The sequence below is a fragment of the Pelodiscus sinensis genome, chromosome 2 (genome assembly GCF_049634645.1).
Source record: "Pelodiscus sinensis isolate JC-2024 chromosome 2, ASM4963464v1, whole genome shotgun sequence".
Classification (NCBI taxonomy): domain Eukaryota; kingdom Metazoa; phylum Chordata; order Testudines; family Trionychidae; genus Pelodiscus; species Pelodiscus sinensis.
The window spans coordinates 75,619,673-75,637,395 of record NC_134712.1 but is presented as its reverse complement, the minus strand read 5'-3'; the positions used below and the strand labels follow the sequence as shown (position 1 = coordinate 75,637,395).

At 44.4% G+C, this 17,723-nt stretch overlaps 1 protein-coding gene and 1 long non-coding RNA gene across 13 annotated transcripts in view; one reads left to right on the top strand and one right to left on the bottom strand.

Annotated features, from left to right (window-relative positions):
* Positions 1 to 17,723, bottom strand: part of CHST9 (carbohydrate sulfotransferase 9) — a 304,138-nt gene that overhangs the window by 68,212 nt on the left and 218,203 nt on the right. The window lies entirely within an intron of this gene.
* LOC102445906 (uncharacterized) overlaps positions 1 to 17,723 on the top strand; it is a 298,763-nt gene that overhangs the window by 204,438 nt on the left and 76,602 nt on the right. The window lies entirely within an intron of this gene.

Sequence of the window (17,723 nt, the reverse complement as noted above, 5' to 3'; positions counted from 1 at the left end):
CAGGTCTGATCCTCTGCCCATTGAAATTGATGACAAAATGTCTAGTGACTTTAGTAAGATCCCACGAGTGAAAAAAAAAATGGTTTCCTCCCCCGAGATTCATTTTAGCTAATTCTTTCTAGATAGAACAGAGGAATTCCTATACAGAATTAGAAGTTTTTAAAAGGCAAAATAAAACCAAAATGTCTTGGCCACAGTATCTCAATACTTCAATGGTCAATATTCACTCTTTATTATACCAGTCCCTATATTATACTTTAATAAAAGCCTACCACATGTCCATGGCTCTATGGATTCTAATTTCATATCTGAAAAGGTAAAATGTGGTAACTTCATTTTGTTTTTCTAATTTAGTGGTCTTAAGAACTAGTCAGGTGGTATGGAAGCTAAAAGCCCTACACTGATGAACCAACTGTTCCACTCCCCTTGACAGGACTCCAGACAGTCAATCACTTATGGCTGAGGATGAGCAGACACTGCTAGAAATGGACGAAAGTTAATGAAAAGGGTAATACTGGGAAACAGCACACCTAGCAGGTAGGGCTTCAGATGACTGAAAGAAAAATACCGAAACCCCTCTCACCCCGCAAAAAGAAAAAAAAACACTGAGAAAAAATGTTACTGAAGAAAAAAAAAGGGGGGGGGCAGCCAAAGTTGTTGAGCAACCCCACCCCTCTCCCCACAGACACACAACCTCTGAGAACCTGGATCACTGCTAGCGGTTACCAGGTAATCATTTAAAAAAAAATCCACGAACACACTTCATTGGGGGGGGAGGGGCCTGGCCAGGAAGGGAGCGGTGCTGACCAAGAAGGGGGGGAGGCCTGGAAACAGCTAACAGGGAAGGGGGAGGGGCGAAGAGTGGCAACGGGGCCAGCCAGGGGAGATGAGAGAGGGCCAAAGGGAAGCAGGGCTGGTCGTGGGGGGTGAAACGGGGCTAGCCGCGGGATATCGGGGGGGGAGGGGCCGGCCGGAAGGGGGCACGGCTGGCCAGGAGTAAGAGAGGACGGAAAGCACAGCTGGGGGGGAATCGGGGGGCCGCGAGGACGGGGGAGCGGGAAGCAGAGCTGGCGGAGGGCGAGTGTGGGAGGAAGGGAGAGTGGGAAGCACAGCTGTCAGGGGAGGTGCAGCGGGGGGGAGGCCGGGAGGAAGGGGCGGTGAGGAAAGGTGCAGTGGCGCTGGCTGGGGGAGACAAGGAAGCGGAACAGGCCAGCAGGAAGCAGAGCTGGGCGGATGCAGGGGCTGGCCAGGGAAAATCAGGAGAGGAAGTGGGGGAGAACCGGCCGGCCGGGAAGAGGGGCAAATCAGACAGCGGGGAGCAGGACTGACCTGGGCACTTGTTGCCTGTCCCGCGCAGGCTCCCAGTGACGCAGGAGCGAGGAGGAGGCTTCCCCTCTGCCTCACACTCAACCAATTGAGGGCTCCTGACAGCAATCGCGGCCCCGCCTCCCATCTGGGACTCCCAGCCACTCCCCCGTCCATGCCAGGCTTCTGTCCCGTGCACAGCCAGAAAAAAAAATCAGAAAATACCGGACATTACACCTGTCCAGTATTTTCTGTTTTTTAACCGGACAGAGGGCACAAATACCGGACTGTCCGGTACAATACTGGACACCTGGCAACCCTACTAGCAGGGTTGAAATGGAGTCTCAGCCAGCAATCCACAGACTGATTAGCAGATGAGGACCTGTGGAGCCAGAGCAGAGGAAATGAAGTGGAGCACTCAGTGTGGGGAGGACTACCATGTTGGGGTATGGCCAAACTGGGCAGATTCTGTAGGGGAGTCTCAGCTGGTAAAGATTCTCTGGTTGAGGGAGCTATGCTCTCTGACAATGGTCAGACATGGTGGCCCACCCTGCTGGGAGAGGGCACTGCAGCGGAATAGGTTTGGGGCAGCTCTAGTAATGAAGTGAGGCAAGAGTACCTCCCCTCACCCAATGTCTAGCATGGCTGATCCGATGGTCTTGTGCTACACTTGATGCAAAACCATCCATTTTTGCACAAGCAAGGCTATTTTTCCTAAAAGGAAGACGTGAACTGGACCAATTTCCTGATTTAGTATAGCAAAATGTATCCTTGTACTCCATTACAAAATTGTTATGATTCACAAATTGTAGTCCCGTTAAGAGAAATAAATTTTCTAATTGTGTCAAGAAATATTTGCCATCTCTAATTAGTAATGTATAAAATCATGCATGACAGAATAGTCTTACATGTATAAAATGAAAAAAGTGAGAAGAAGAATGATTGCAGGTCTGCAACTGAAAATATAGCAGGCACCTGAGGTTCCTTAAAGATAAAAGCCTGCTCCCAGGCTATGTCTAGACTGCAGGCTTCTTTCGGAAGAAGCTTTTCTGGAAGAGATCTTCCAAAAAAAACTTCTTCCAAAAGAGAGCGTCCACACTGTTGAAGCGCATGGAAAAAGCCATCTGCTTTTTTGAAAGAGAGCATCTGCACTGATTGGATGCTAACTTGCATTTAGAATAGTGATAGAAATGTAGCCGTGTTAGTCTGGGGTAGTTGAAGCAAAATGCAGGACAATGTAGCACTTTAAAGACTAACAAGATGGTTTATTAGATGATGAGCTTTCGTGGGCCAGACCCACCTGTACTGTGAAGGTTCTGGGTACAGGCCCGGAATATTGTAGGGAGTTCGCTACAGTCACACATTACTGAGTGTATGTTTACCTTTCTTCTAAAAACCCTAGAAATTATATACAAATAAGATAAAAGAGTGCCAGATTTAAAGTTGACCATGCATCCTTAATTCAATGAATATGCATTGTGATATCATCTTCAGTTACGTGATCACAAACTACTCTACAAATGACCTGTGCCTCGTGCAATATACAGCATAAACACACAAAAGAAAACCTAATTTTTGTTAGTTCCTAACTTTTGAATGCATGACTACATAGAATAAATAACTTTTGAACATTATTTTTGTATATGATTAAATTTAGAGCTGCATGAAAGCTTTTTATTAACGTATTAACAGCTGAATAATTGTTACTTAATACAGAATTGGTCCGTGACAAAATTGCAATTCTGTATTTTAGAAAAAAAGTATTTATAAACTATACTAGATATGCTATGTTTAAGGTATTTTATTTTATTTTAAAGATGCTCAATATTGAGTTAAAAAGATTGACGACAGCTGATATTGTCCTATGAAGACATTAAATGAGTATCAGATTGTACCGCATGTTTTTCTAACTAGGATGCAACAGTAATTATTGTTGACTGTTTCAGCTTCTTTACAAGTGGAAAACATAGATGGTAAATTAGTGATAACAGTAGGAATTAAGGATATTTATATGCTGCCTCTTAGGGCTTGTCTACACATGAATGTCAAATAGGAAAAAAGACAGTTTGAATTTAAAACAGATTAAGTATTCCCGAGTAACTCCATGTGTGGACACTGAGGGTGTGTCTACATAGCACAGTTATTTCAAAATAATGTGAGCGTCTACACAGCTAGCCTATTATTTCTAAATAATTTTGAATTGACTGGCTTATTTCAAAAAATCGATAAACCTCATTCCACGAGGAATAATGCTTATTCCAAAATGGCTATTTTGGAATAGCAGTACTGCAGCTGTGCCACTGCTGCTATTTCGAAATAGCTCCTCCCCAGGCCTATTCAAAGTAATTACTCCCCAGTGCCTCCTGAAGCTCTAAAATTTAGGTAGCACATTCACATTGGGGAAGCATGGCTTGGACTAATTTTGTAGTGTAGAAGGGCTATTTTGGAGTATTTCTTCCAGAATAGTTTACTTGGAAATAAGCAAGCAGTGTAGTCATACCCTTATTCCAGAATAAGAGGGCCTTTCTCCTGTATTAGGTCTATTCACTAAACTAAGTCAGAATAAGTGTGCAGAATTCCCAGCAGCTCTCTCTGCTCAGAATCCTGACAGATTAATGAGCACAGCTGAGCCACATCAGCTAGACTATCTAATGGATCACCTCACCTGTTTGGTTGGAAAAGGCAGCAAGTTGGCTCTTACGACTAGCTCCAACCATAGTTCTGTGTCTGGCCAAAGCATTGACCCATGGCTGTTATAGGTCACAGCTGGAACCCAGCCTTGTCCCATGTCACTCCAGGTAATCTGCTCCTGATCCTCAATGTGATCTCTGATTTTGGGTCTGATATCTGACTCAGATTTTGACCCTTCACTGATTCCTGCCTTAGGCCTTGGCATCTGATTCCTACCCCAACCATTAGGCATGGCCACCCATGTCTTGATCCCTTGTTCAGGAATAAGTGTCCACCAATGGAATTATTCAGTAATAGTTATTCTGGAATAACTTTTCATATAGAAAGACCTTTGCTACATCATTTACTTGTTAACAGGCATGTGTGAGGAGGAAAGGGAACATCTCTGTTCATTCTATTTTGCACTTGGAGAGATTTCTCTCAGCAAATATATGCTTTCTTTTCTTTTCTTTTATAGTGAAGATCACTACAAATTATCACATTACTCTCTCCCTGTATTACCAATCTTTCATCAACCAATTCTGAATCTGCTTTTACTTTCAGGCATTTATCTACAAATACTTTTGTGAGAGGTGTTATTAATCATATCCTGTTGCTAGGATACAAAGAATGTTCATTTAAACTTAATGTTTCCCTCTCTAACAAAGTGCCATGAGGAACGCACAGATTTCACACACACACAAACTACCTTGCATAACTACATTTTAAATCAAGACCATTAGCTAGTAGAATCAGCATTACCAATGTGGCAGTAAAAAAAGGAAATTTAGTCTTGAGTTTGCATAGCACCGCTTCATTTGGAAAGTGGATGTTTTTGGAAAGCTGGCAGATGTGCAATAGTGTATAAAAACCAAAGATAAATGTACTGCCTTACAAATTATGGGAACAGAGGCAGGGTAATGATGTCTCTATTACAAAATAAGGCAAATTATGAGCCTGATCCAGTATCTATTGACATTAACGGACAGACTCAACACAAAGAAAAACACAGTAGATTCTAATTAACATAGATGTGTGTAAGTTAACACATACATTTATGTTAATTTACATGAAGACTGTGGTCCATTTATCCTGTTTATACCCACTCCCAGCATTTAGTACAATACATTCCAACTCATTGTCATTTCACATCCATTTTTATTCTACCCACACATGCCTCCCCAGCACTAGCACCCACTCGGATTCAATCTAAATGAATATAGCCCTTCTTCTCTCTCTCATGTGTGCGTGTATATATATACTTACCAGCACACTGATAGTAGGGATGTTACTTGGTTAACATTCTAACCACAACTCCCCTGCCCCTGCAGTTAAAACTCAGACTGGCGGGCTGGCTCAGTCCCAGTTTGCCAGATGACCACTAATCCACTTGTCAGATTCTCAGGCACAAGCAGATTGTGAATGAAGGCACAAAGTTTATCACGATAGCAGCATTTTTATTTTAGATGCAGGATTCAATCTTTATAAACAACGTTAACATTTTGCGGAAGGAAACGGACAGGGTGCCTGAACAACAATTGACTGATTAAATCACACAAACCCTTGGCATTCCCGTGGCAAAGAGTGGCTGGAATGAGATGTTGACCCAATTATTCACCAGTTGCACTGAAAGTGGAGAGTTAAAATGGACCACAATGTGCTCTGAAGGAAAATGAAGAGGCTACGATATTGTGCATACATACGGGACTCCTTTTCAGAGGTAGCAAATTTCTTCTTTTAAAGTAACAGCATTTTTGGCACGACTTTCTGCTTGATAAAGGCAAGGAGGTACCAAACACCTTTAAAGGCAAAATTGAAGATTGCAGAGACGTGTTGTGTGGGGCCAAATCTTGCTTTTGCTTTACAGCTGAATTTACATTTAGATGAAATATTTGGCCAGGAGCCTCTATATGTACACAGGGGTCTTACAATCAAGAAAATAAAACTGCATACAATTGTATGTAGGTACCATTAGTCCTTCCCCCTCTCAATATAAAAATCAGATATGGATGTAAAGCCAGAATGTGCCAACCTGAATTATTACATTTAATCAAATCTGTAAAGATTCACCCTTACAGGTTGTGGTAAAAATCTATGCCAAGCACAGTTTACAATGATCTACATTTGGAATGATTTCAATGGTAAAATAAGACTCCTATAATGCTATAATGGAGATTCAGCCAGGTAGGAATATACTTGCAAGTAAACTGTACTGACACTACACTAACATTTTCTTGAAATTCATTCAGGGAAAAAAAATGTTCAGCTTCATTTAGAAGATTAAGCATTACTTCTGAGAGCAAAACACCTAGATCAAAAATGACATTGCTTTAAGTTTACAGGGCTTTGCTTTCTGGTTTGGTAGCTCTGCTTTAATAATGTTCTATAGAAAGTAAATCCATATTGTTGCCTGACTTATTTTTCTGCCCTATTTTTAGGTTTGTAGAAGAAAGTTCTTTCCTCACATGAATACATTTACTGTGCCCTAGCTCCTAATCCGTTACTGTCACTTTCAATAGCAGAACCATAGAACTATTTTGCTACTTTCCACTTTTATTTATTTACTAGAAGATTTACTTGGCATGGCTCCGGTCCTTAACTCAATTAAATGAAGGAAACAAAATTAACTCATTGCTCTGGGCTGGGGCTGAGGATGAGGGGTTCAATACGCAGACTGCCCCAGGGAGAGAGGACAACCCCAGCCTTCACTCACCACAGCAGCTTGGGGCCAGGTAACAAGCACCTCTCCACGGCCACTGCAGCTCCAGCAGGCACAGCTGGGGAAGGTGTGCACGTCCCCAGGTCAGGGCAGGTCTTTGTTCGTTGGCCCCCTGCACTCCCTAGACCATGGCTACTCAACTTTGGAAGTCCTGGGAGCCACAATGATACTCAGAGCACATGCCAAGGGCCGCAACTTAAGCGTGGTTGAATATACATGCAAATATATATGCAAATAGCTTCTTTCACACTGATGGGCATGAATACAAAGCACTTCCCACAATGCCCCAGTGCTCCCAGCACCTTCTCCTTGGGGGCTTGAAATGCTGACACTCTGTACCTGTCTATTCCAGCCAGCCTGTCCGCTTGCATCTTTCAATGCTCACTCTGCCTGGGAATGCCTCACCATTGTGGAGCATGTTCCCAGTGGAGGCCATGTTCAAAGGATCCCACCCACAGGCCGCATGTTGAATAGCCCTGCTTTAAGGTATGATAAGAGGAAGCTGTCTGCTAAATGTGGTGATCCTAGCTCTTATCGTTTAGGAGAAAGGAATAGTCCTTTGGCATCTTAGGGTATGTCTACACTACCCCGCTAGCTCGAACTAGCGGGGTAATGTAGGCATACCGCACTTGCAAATGAAGCCCGGGATTTGAATTTCCCGGGCTTCATTTGCATAAACTGGGCGCCGCCATTTTTAAATCACTGCTTGTTCGAATCCCTGCTCGTCCGAACCTCCTCATTACACGAGGAGTAATGGTAGTTCGGACTAGGAATCCTAGTCCGAACTACCTAGTTTGTGCCGCGTGTAGCCGCGCGGCACGGGGTTCGAACAAGCAAGGATTTAAAAATGGCGGCGCCCAGTTTATGCAAATGAAGCCCGGGAAATTCAAATCCCGGGCTTCATTTGCAAGTGCGGTATGCCTACATTACCCCGCTAGTTCGAACTAGCGGGGTAGTGTAGACATACCCTTAGAGTCTAACAAAAATATATACAGGTTGGACCTCCCTGGTCTGGCACACTCAGGACCTGAGTGGTCCCAAACCAGGGAATTTGTTAGACCGTGGAGGTCAATGCTCCTCTGCTGGCTGCCTCAATCCCGGGCTCCCAAGGCTGGGGCTCCCACTCTGCTGCTGTTCACTGCTGCCAAAGTTCCCCGGGTTACAGGACAAAGCCGCTTGGCTATTGCCAGCCCTGCTACCTCCAGGGTTCCATTTCTGGCCACCCGGCCGCCACCAAACCCACTCAGAAGCCACTGGCCTTACTGCTGCTGGGGATTCCCTGGTCACCTGGCCCCATTGATGCTGGGGGTTCCCCGTCCCCGCCTGGCCCAGATAACGCTGGGGAGTTTCCTGGCCATTGCCACTATGCCGGCTGCCGCTGGGAGTTTCCAGGGTTCCATAGCTGGAGACGCCTGGCTGCCACCAGTCCTGCTCCTGGAGCCAGGGGTTTCTCAGGGTTCTCCAGCCTGGGGCCGCCTGGCCCTGCTGCTGCAGGGATTCCCCCAGCTGGGACAGGGACTCCTCGTTTGCTGTCTGGCCCAGCTGACACCAGGACTTCTCACGCCAGGGTGGGGGCGCCCCATTTGCTGCTTGATCCTGCTGATGCCAGAGGTTCTCCAGCCAAGGCAGGGCTCCTCACTTCCACTTGGCCCCACTGATGCCAGGGGTTCCCCAGCCCAGCGCTCTCCAGCCAACTCCTACTCTTGCCTCCAGGGATCTTTGATCCAGCAACATCCGTGGCCCTGCCAGACCAGAGTCTCCCAAATTTGGGAGGTTCAACGTATAGTATCATGAGCTTTCATGGGTAAAACCCACTTCATCAGATGAGCTGGAGTGGAAACAACAGCTTACGAGGAGTTCTTTTTATGCATCCCCTACCTCTTACTTTTCTCTGAATGGTTTCTTTTCCCATGGAAATCTTTCCATGACTCATTTCTAAACCCACTGGCATTCAGCATGACAGAATATCATTACTTAATAGAAGGGCATTTCAATAATTTTCAATATTATTTTCCAAACTATTCCAGCGTTTTTTCTTTTGACTGCTATTGTGCCTTAAAACAGATGTTTCCCGTGAGTTGCCCACAGCTGTTGGACAGCCAGGCTACTATGTTGATGGGAAGTTGGTAGGAATGTACCAGATGGCCAGATTCAGTGGTTATTCAGGAAAGACTTTCACTGTGAGAACATAAGAACAGCCATACTGGGTCAGACCAAAGGTCCATCTAGCCCAGTATCCTATCTGCTAACAGTGGCCAATACCAGATGCCCCAGAGGGAGGGAACACAACAGGAAATCATCACGAGATCCCTCTCCTGTCATCCATTTCCAGACAAACAGAGACTAGGGACACCATTCCTACCCATCACGTCTAATAGCCATTGATGGACCTAACCTCCATGAATCTATCTAACTCTAAAGTCCTAGTCTTCACTACATCCTCTGGCAAGAAGTTCCACAGGTTGACCGTGTGCTGAGGCGCAGTATTATTTATGCTACCTCTTTTAGAGGCAAAAAGTATCTTTTACTAAAGACAGTGGTCAGTAATCTAACCGTACTAATTTTATTTTTAGGCATTAGGAATTGTAGCTATATAGATTCTACTATACAGTATTGACCTTTCAACTTTGAAGTTTCTTTAGAACCTCTACAACCCAATCTCTCCTCTCCCTGCAAATACTCCATTAATTTTTCAATAACATCTACTATATCAAGCACCTTCAAAGTGATGGATACCCTGTTATATTTTTAACATTAGGGTCAGAATCTCAATTTGTCCCCTCTTTCAGTTCAGATGTAATTTCTATTGCATAGACAGCAGCTTTGTATTACCAACAGATGTCTTTATCTGACCAAAGTGCTCTTCAGCACCTCTTGGCTTTAGACCACACTTCTAAATTTAAACCACCAAAGCAAAGTCAGTTCTGTGTGCCACCAGTATATCTAGACCTTGGTTGATGAAGAATCCATTCTTTCTGTACAGTCTTACCCTCTTTCCCAAAGTCCTGCCGTACCCAACAAATTTCAATCCATCTTCCTCACTCCATTTTCTCAGCCACACACTTTCTCCCCATCTAGATGGCTCCGTGCATGTAACTGGGAACATCTCAAAAGAAAGCCACTGTTGAAGCCCTAAGCTCATGTTTGTCTCCTAATAACTTAAATTAAGCCTTCAGAACTTAATCCTATATTTTTGTTACCAATATATATACACAAGCCTCTCTCTGTTTTCTGCACAATTCACCACCTTTGTACCCTGTTGGCAAGTTGTAGAATTGTTCCCACAATAACGGTTTCCCACGGCCATTTCTAATGATCAGTGACCCCTTTCACAACAGCTAGACTCTCTCAATTATAGCTCCATATCTTTGATGGCCCAGTAGTTTAAAAGACCTTTGCAGGAGGATGGGGGCCTATCCTACCTTATCTTGTCATCTTGGGGAAAGTTTCTGCAGCTCAAGGACCAGAGCAGCTAATTCTGAAGTGAAGCCATTTTACCTGTGTGTGTTATCTTTGCGAACAGTTTCATCCAACCCCCTCTGTTCCAGCAGTTCAGTAACTTTGGCTTCACAATGCTGTATTTGGAATGTGAGAGCCATAAACTGCTTGAAAAAATCAGACAGGAGTGTTTGGACAGAACTGAATGAATAGAATTATGAGAAAAACAAATATACTCATGATCCGGCATGATTTTAGTTAGCCAGATGTCCAGTAGTGAGGTAAATACTTCAATATGAACATTTACTCACTTATAGACTGGTGTTTAACAGCTGAGTTTCCAACTTAGATAGTTGTCAGCTGAATCAAATAAACACTATTGAACAAAAAACAATCTGCCTAAAATAAAGAAAATTGCCCTTATAATGATATTTAATTATACTACTGTTTTCTCACAAAAATGAAATACTCTGTACTACCATGTTTATGGCAGGACATTTTCAGACTTACATGAAACATTTAAAATCTAGTCAGTTGAAAAAATAAGTTCTGTTACTAAACCACAAAAATCACCAGATATGTTGGAGAAAGGGATAATAAGTACAGTTTCCTGTAGCAAAAGAACACTGAAAATTATATTTGCACAAATATCCTGGTTCTTAATTTTAGTGAATTTAAACAAAGGATAAACAAATTGATTTAGGCTTCAAGTGAAGCCAAGGAAATTCAAAGCTTATATCAATTTTTAATATTTAATCTAAAATGTTTGTCTAAAAGCCCACTTGAATTCTACTGATTCTTGGACACCTTCACCTCCAAACTTCAGTGAAAAGTCACTAAGCTGAGGTTCAGCATCACACTGAGCACACAGTAAGTAATGCTAAACATAAATTGACCACTAGTTTCAATTCACTAGATTCACTGAAACTCTGTAAATACCATTACTTTCAGCAACACCAAATAGCACAGTATTTTGACCTTTTACATCAAAAAACTAACCACTCAACTTCCAGCAGGCTAATCTATTAAGCAAATGGAAGACTTACATTTCTAGGCAGAAGAAACCAAGCATACCTCTGTCTAACAGTTACTCTAATTCCCTCTTCCCTATCGTACTTCGAAAGTCACAATTTGGTAAAAGTTAAAATAGTGAATCTATACAGCTCTTGCTAAGACAAGCTTTCTTTATTGCAATATGCGTTAGAGAACACAGTTATCTGTGTAGCAATTGCTAGTAAACTAAGACATCACTTATACTTTTAATGCACTTTAAAAGCTTCTGTGTGCAGGTTACAATTATTTATGTACAAGATGAGAGAAAATGATAATAGCCATTCTGCTCTAAATGGCTCTGAAAGATGGGGGGGGGGGCTGAGAAAGAGATGGAAAGAGAAAAGTTGATTTTTTAGATTATCCATATATCAGCTACCTTCAAAAACAATCCTTTTCTCACCACCCCAGAACACTATTACCTTTTCAGAGAGGAGAAATATATAAAATATTTGTATTAAAAATATAAATCCTAACTCCAAATGTAATAGCAGTAACTATTTGAGAAAGAATAGATGTTCCACTGGGGGGGGGGGGGGGGGGAAGTATGATGGAAACAAATAGTTACAACACAATTCAAAATAATAGAACATGAACTCAGCTCTATGCTTAACATTTATCTTTCCTATCCAATAAAGTAGGATTTTTCCATCCAAAGAGCAGTCTATTGCACAGCTAACTGGCTCCCCAGGAATCAGGATTCAACTGTTCATGGAATAGCCATGGCTTAACAAGATGTCTCTTCTGTGAATGGATGAAGATGTTTTTCTCCACCCTATGATATACTGAATAAGTCACATCTTTATTTGCAGACTGGGTACTCCCTGACTGTTATATCTCCCTTTTTACACCTATGTGGTTTCAAATGTCTTCAGTGATCTTTGCTGGTTTTCCACTGACTGTTTGGAGATGGGGCAAGATTAGACAATTAAGCCTTACACTATGTCACTGGCTAACCAAAGTGGGCTACAATTATTTCCTTTTGAATGGTGCATTACTGAGACTATGTAACCCTGGTGATTAACTTTTACTCCAGGACCATAAGGCAAAATTTTAATATAGATAGTCCTTCAATACTACCCATAAACACATACCAGTGAATAGGGTACAAGCTTCCAGCAGAAACATCATATATTACCTTACATGTATAAATACCATGACAGAGGTATATGATGTTTAGTGAGTTGTGTCAGGTAGAGACAAAAACATGCTTGTAAAGAACAATGAACCCTTGGTGCCAACGTACAAATAGGCCTCTGTGTCATGTTTGTTAGTTGTAGAACTCCTTTTTTGAGTAGTGTCTGCAAATCAATATCCTTTGTCACTGTTTTTACAATTTTCCCTCTCTCTTCCCTTGGGTACGCCACTTAATGCTTTCTTAGCATCTCTCCCATCTTCCAAAAGGTGTACATATTCCAAACAACTGAGATTTTTTTCTTCAATTGCATTTGCTAACATATCCTAGTATCAGCTCTCTTACTCCTGCATTTCATCTTTCCATGGAATGTACAGTATCTTCCTCTGCAACCTGTAGCCTCCTATCTCGGTTGTGTTAGCCACTGACATCAGCCAAGTATCTGCTCTTTATAGTACTGTTAGCCATACAACTGGCTAATATAAACTAACCTTTAGCTTGATGTGAAACCTGTTTGATCAAACGTTGTTCATCCCACCAAATGTGGTATTTGCTTTTCATAATAAAGACTATATTTAGGGGAGCAAATATTTTAATATTAAAATGCTATCAATGGGTTATAGCACCTTCATAAATAAAGGCAATCTTAACTTTCAACACAATTACAGAATATAATCTTGGTGCTCTGAGACAAACAGAAAATATAGACACACAACATTCCATGTAGTACAGGCAGTCCCCGACTTACGCGAATCCGACTTACGTCGGATCCGCAGATACGAACAGGGCTGCCACAGAGTACACGGACTGCGGGACCTCGCGGTCCTGCCGCCCGTGTACTCTGGGGCTTTCTCTGTGTCTCCCTGGTCTGCAGACCAGGAAGAGGCAGAGCAAAGCCGTGGAGGGGCTCGGGCAGCGGGGCTGCCCCGCTGCCCGAGCCCGCCCCCCCCTCGGCTTTGCAAAGCCGTGGGGAAGCCAGCAGCAGAGCAGTCCAGGCACGCCTGGGGTGCCCCACTGCCCGAGCTCCCCCCTCCCGCCCCGCGGCTTTGCAAAGCCGTGGGGAAGCCAGCAGCGGAGCAGTCCAGGCACGCCTGGGGTGCCCCACTGCCCGAGCCCCCCCCCCCCCCGCAGCTTTGCAAAGCCGCGGGGAAGCCAGCAGCGGAGCAGTCCAGGTGCGCCTGGGCTGCCCCGCCGCACCTGGACTGCTCCGCTGCCGGCTTCCCCGAGGCTTTGCAAAGCGGCGGGGGGGCTCGGGCAGCGGGGCACCCCAGGCGCGCCCGGGCTGCTCTGCTGCTGGCTTCCCCGAGGCTTTGCAAAGCCGCGGGGGAAGCCGGCAGCGGGTCAGCCCAGACGCCCCGCGGCTGTCCCGTTGCCGGCGTCCTCAGAGGCTTTGCTCCCCGTCTCCCTGGTCTGCTGGTCTCCAGCAGACCAGGGAGACGGGGACCAAAGCCGCGGAGGACCCAGGGGGCGGGACCGCGGCGCGTCTCGGTCCGCTGCCCGTGTCTTCCTGGTCTGCTGGGGTGGGGGGGGGCGCAGCTAGTACACCCCCCCCCCCCAGCAGACTAGGCTTTTCTCCGGACGCCTGTGGCAGAGCAGCTGGGGTGCTGCCGGTTGGTCCCGCAGCGCCGCTCTGGGCGCTACTGGTCCAACCCAGCAGCACCCCAGCTGCTCTGGTCCTGATTCAGCCGCTGCTGGTCAGTTTCAGCAGCGGCTGAATCAGGACGCCTGGGGCAGAGCAGATTGGGTGCTGCTGGGTTGGTCCAGTAGTGCCGAGGAGTGGCGCTACTGGAGCAACCCAGCAGCACCCCAGCTGCTCTGCCCCAGGCGTCCTGATTTAGCGGCTGCTGAAACTGACCAGCGCTGACTACAGGAAGCCCGAGGCAGAGTTGCTCTGCCCCAGGCTTCCTGGAATCAGCTGCTGATCAGTTTCATCAGCAGCTGACTTGGGGACGCTTGGGGTTCTTAAGTTGATTCTGTATGTAAGTCAGAACTGGCGGTCAGTTTCAGCAGCGGCTGAATCTGGACGCCAGTTCCGACTTACATACAGATTCAACTTAAGAACAAACCTACAGTCCCTATCTTGTACGTAACCCGGGGACTGCCTGTATATTTTCACATTTTAAACAAATCTACCTAACAAAGTTTCAAGTGGTTGTCAAGTCAATCCTTAAAAGTCTGTTAAGATTAAAGAACTTCAATGGTCCTCTGGTTAGACTATTGGGTCTGAGAATTTGTCAAAACCCAGGAGCTAGAGGAATTAGTGACTTGTGAAAAATCACACATGAAGTCTGTGGCAGAACCAGAAACTAAGTTTAGGTCTCTCAAGTGTTATTCCACGACTAACTGCAACGTCATCCTTTCTTCCTAGAAAGGGTAAATGGATTTGTGGTAAAATCCTGACACAAAGAGCACATAGATGCTCATGTAGCCTTTTGCTTGGAAATCTGACAATTTATCAACTAAACACATCATAGGCATATCTCTCAAAAATCAGAGAAAATTCCATGTGTTCACTACTGCAAGGGAAAAAAAAAGGAATGTTGTGTAGGCTCTATTTCTCCTCCCTACTAAGCTATATTATCATCAGCCTCTCTCCATACGTTTTGTGCTCTTTTGCATTATACCTCACAGGAGCCTTTAGCCCTCCCATGATCAGTGTTCCACCAATGCACTAAAGCAGGCATGTCCAAAGTCCGGCCCGCGGGCCAATTGCGGCCTGTGTTCCGATTTAATACGGCCCCCGCTTCCTCCCCCTCTCCTGGCTCCCTGGCGCTCTTTTGAACTGGCGCGCCCAGCGCATCGCTTCCGGCCGCACCGCAGCCGCCCATGGCCTCTGCGGTCCTAGAGCCTGCCCTGTAGGGCACGTCCGCAGCCCCGCTCCCCCGCTCGGCTGCGGGTTCGCCCTGCCCCCGGGCCGCCGTGAGGCCGGCATGCCCTGCGCTCTCCGCCCGCCTCCGACCCTGCGGGCCCTCCGCCTTGGGGCTGAGAGTGCGGGGACGGCCCTCACGCATGTTCACTTCTTCAAATCTGGCCCTCTTTGAAAAAAGTTTGGACACCTCTGCACTAAAGCAAAAAACACCACACATTTTTTTGCCTGGATGCTAAATGCCCTGGAAGCCCTCGTTCAGGTATTTGTGGTGAGTTACAGAGCACTGTAGGCAGGCCATTTGTTTGGTTTTAAGCCAAACAGTCCTATCTTTTCTACTGTTTCATCGCTCGTCAGATACAGAATAGGTTTTGGCTGGTATCATGGACAGGGCATGCTATTTTGAAGAACATGCCAATTCACCCCTGCCAGCATGTACATGCCCTGGGCTTGCAAGGTCACACCCATGAGGGTAGCATGCTCCTTAATCCCGCTTTCCATCTCATGTGATGGTCAAACAGTCATTTAGGTGTAGTTTCACATGTACAATACATATGAAGACTGTAGTGGGGTTCTCCTCCATGTTGCCTTAGTTTGATACTTTTGCCCCTATTCTCACATCTGCATGGTTATTTACCTAATGGCATGCTGCATGGCTGTCAGTATTTCTGCTTCAGTAGGAGCTGAGCAAGCGGCCACAGGCAATCCAGAATTTTAATTCTGTTGTCAGAGGACTGGATGTCAGATATACCATGTAATGTAGCAGCGGGTGTGTGCGAGGGGTCAGCATAATGGGTTTCTGAACTAAACACATTGAATTCTCATCTCTTCCCATGGGGGTGTCTCTGATGCTACAATACTACGCTACCGAAAATGCACTTGGTTTAGTGGCAACTGCTGGGTCAGGCCCGTATGCAGGGGGGTGCAAAAGCACTCCCCATAGTCCTCCAAGTAAGCATGATCTGGTGGGCCAGAGAAAATCAGGAGTAGCGTGCTGTCCAAGCCTCCCTCCTCCATGCTCTGGCCAGTCAGGGGAAGGCTGGGGCTGATTTTCCCCTTACTTGAGGGACCATTGGGGGAGGGGAGGTGTATTCACAACCTCGCAGTCCACATTTACCAAAAAAGCACACACACACAGAAATTCCTGCATAAGAGCCTGTATGTCATGTGTGAATATAATGAGAAAAATCAAGTTCCATCATTTTATTGTTCAGCTAAAGAAATCTCTCAGACTTCTTTGGCTACAAATGAGCTTAGAAGTCTTATTTGTCTTAGGCATCAACAGTGTAACATTGAAGTGAATTGACACGAACTTAATTTCTGTAAAAAAACCCTGCAGTTGACTGACATTTTGTAATTTAAGGGGCGGGGAAGTCAATTTATATTGACACTTCTATCAAGCAAAAGCTATATGAAGCTTTCATAAACTTACGGTCTCCTCTACTACTTGCCACGTTGTCTATTTAAGTGTTTGTGTCACTTTCCCCCACAAAACTTTAAATCATTTTTATGTATAATGTAATATTCTTATGTGGCTTTAGAAATCCAGTCTTATAGTCAAGAACCCAGCATTGTTTAAAGATGGTAGCAGTGACATCAGGGTATTGTTATTAAATTAAACCCTATCAATTTGGAACTACTGATAGTTCCAATTGGAACTTAAAATAGCTACCATGCTTGTTTATTGCAGTGGTCTGAAGAAAAGATTGAGGATTTATTAGAAGAAACAATTTAGCTAATTCTGCAGAATGCCACACAAATTTTTAAAATAGTTTTTGTACCTGTTAGTTGTTGGACAACCAACAAAAATACCAATTTACTGATATTGTAACAAGATTTTAGTCTGAGAATTTTAGATATAAAACCACATTTCTGGAGGAATTAGGTTAAAAAGACAGACTTAATGCTTCAACTCCTCACAAGCAGTGTTCCCACTAAGATTTTCCATCCTTAAGCAGGTTGAATTTTCTTTTGGGCAGGTTGAAATGTCTTATGTGCAACACCAATATTGAGGTATCATGTGGATGCACACTCACCAGTACAAACAAAAACCATAGATATAAATATATATTGTAAATAGTCCATAGGTGTGGAAGAAAATATATTAAAGCAAGGGATAACTACCTAGGAGCAATGCTTATGATTATTTAATATGAAATCAAATAAAAAGAAAATTAACACTCTACCCTTGGCTGAAGACGTGGATTGTGCCCACAAAAGTTCATGGCACTATGTATATATTTGTTAGTCTAAGGCAGGGGTCTCCAAACTTTTCTGCCCGAGGGCCGCATTAACTATCAAACAGCAGTTCGGGGGCCGACTACACACTTGAGGTCCAAATAAAAAACAATCAAAACATGGATGTTGTTTTTAATTATTTATTTAATATTATTTTATTCAGTTATTATTTAATAACACATTGATACACTACACATGAACACCTGTATTAGTGTGAATGGTGAAATTGTTTCCTGGATGCCAAAATAGCAGACATTTCTGGCTTTAGATTTGTTGTCCCTAACATCAACAGTGACCTGAGA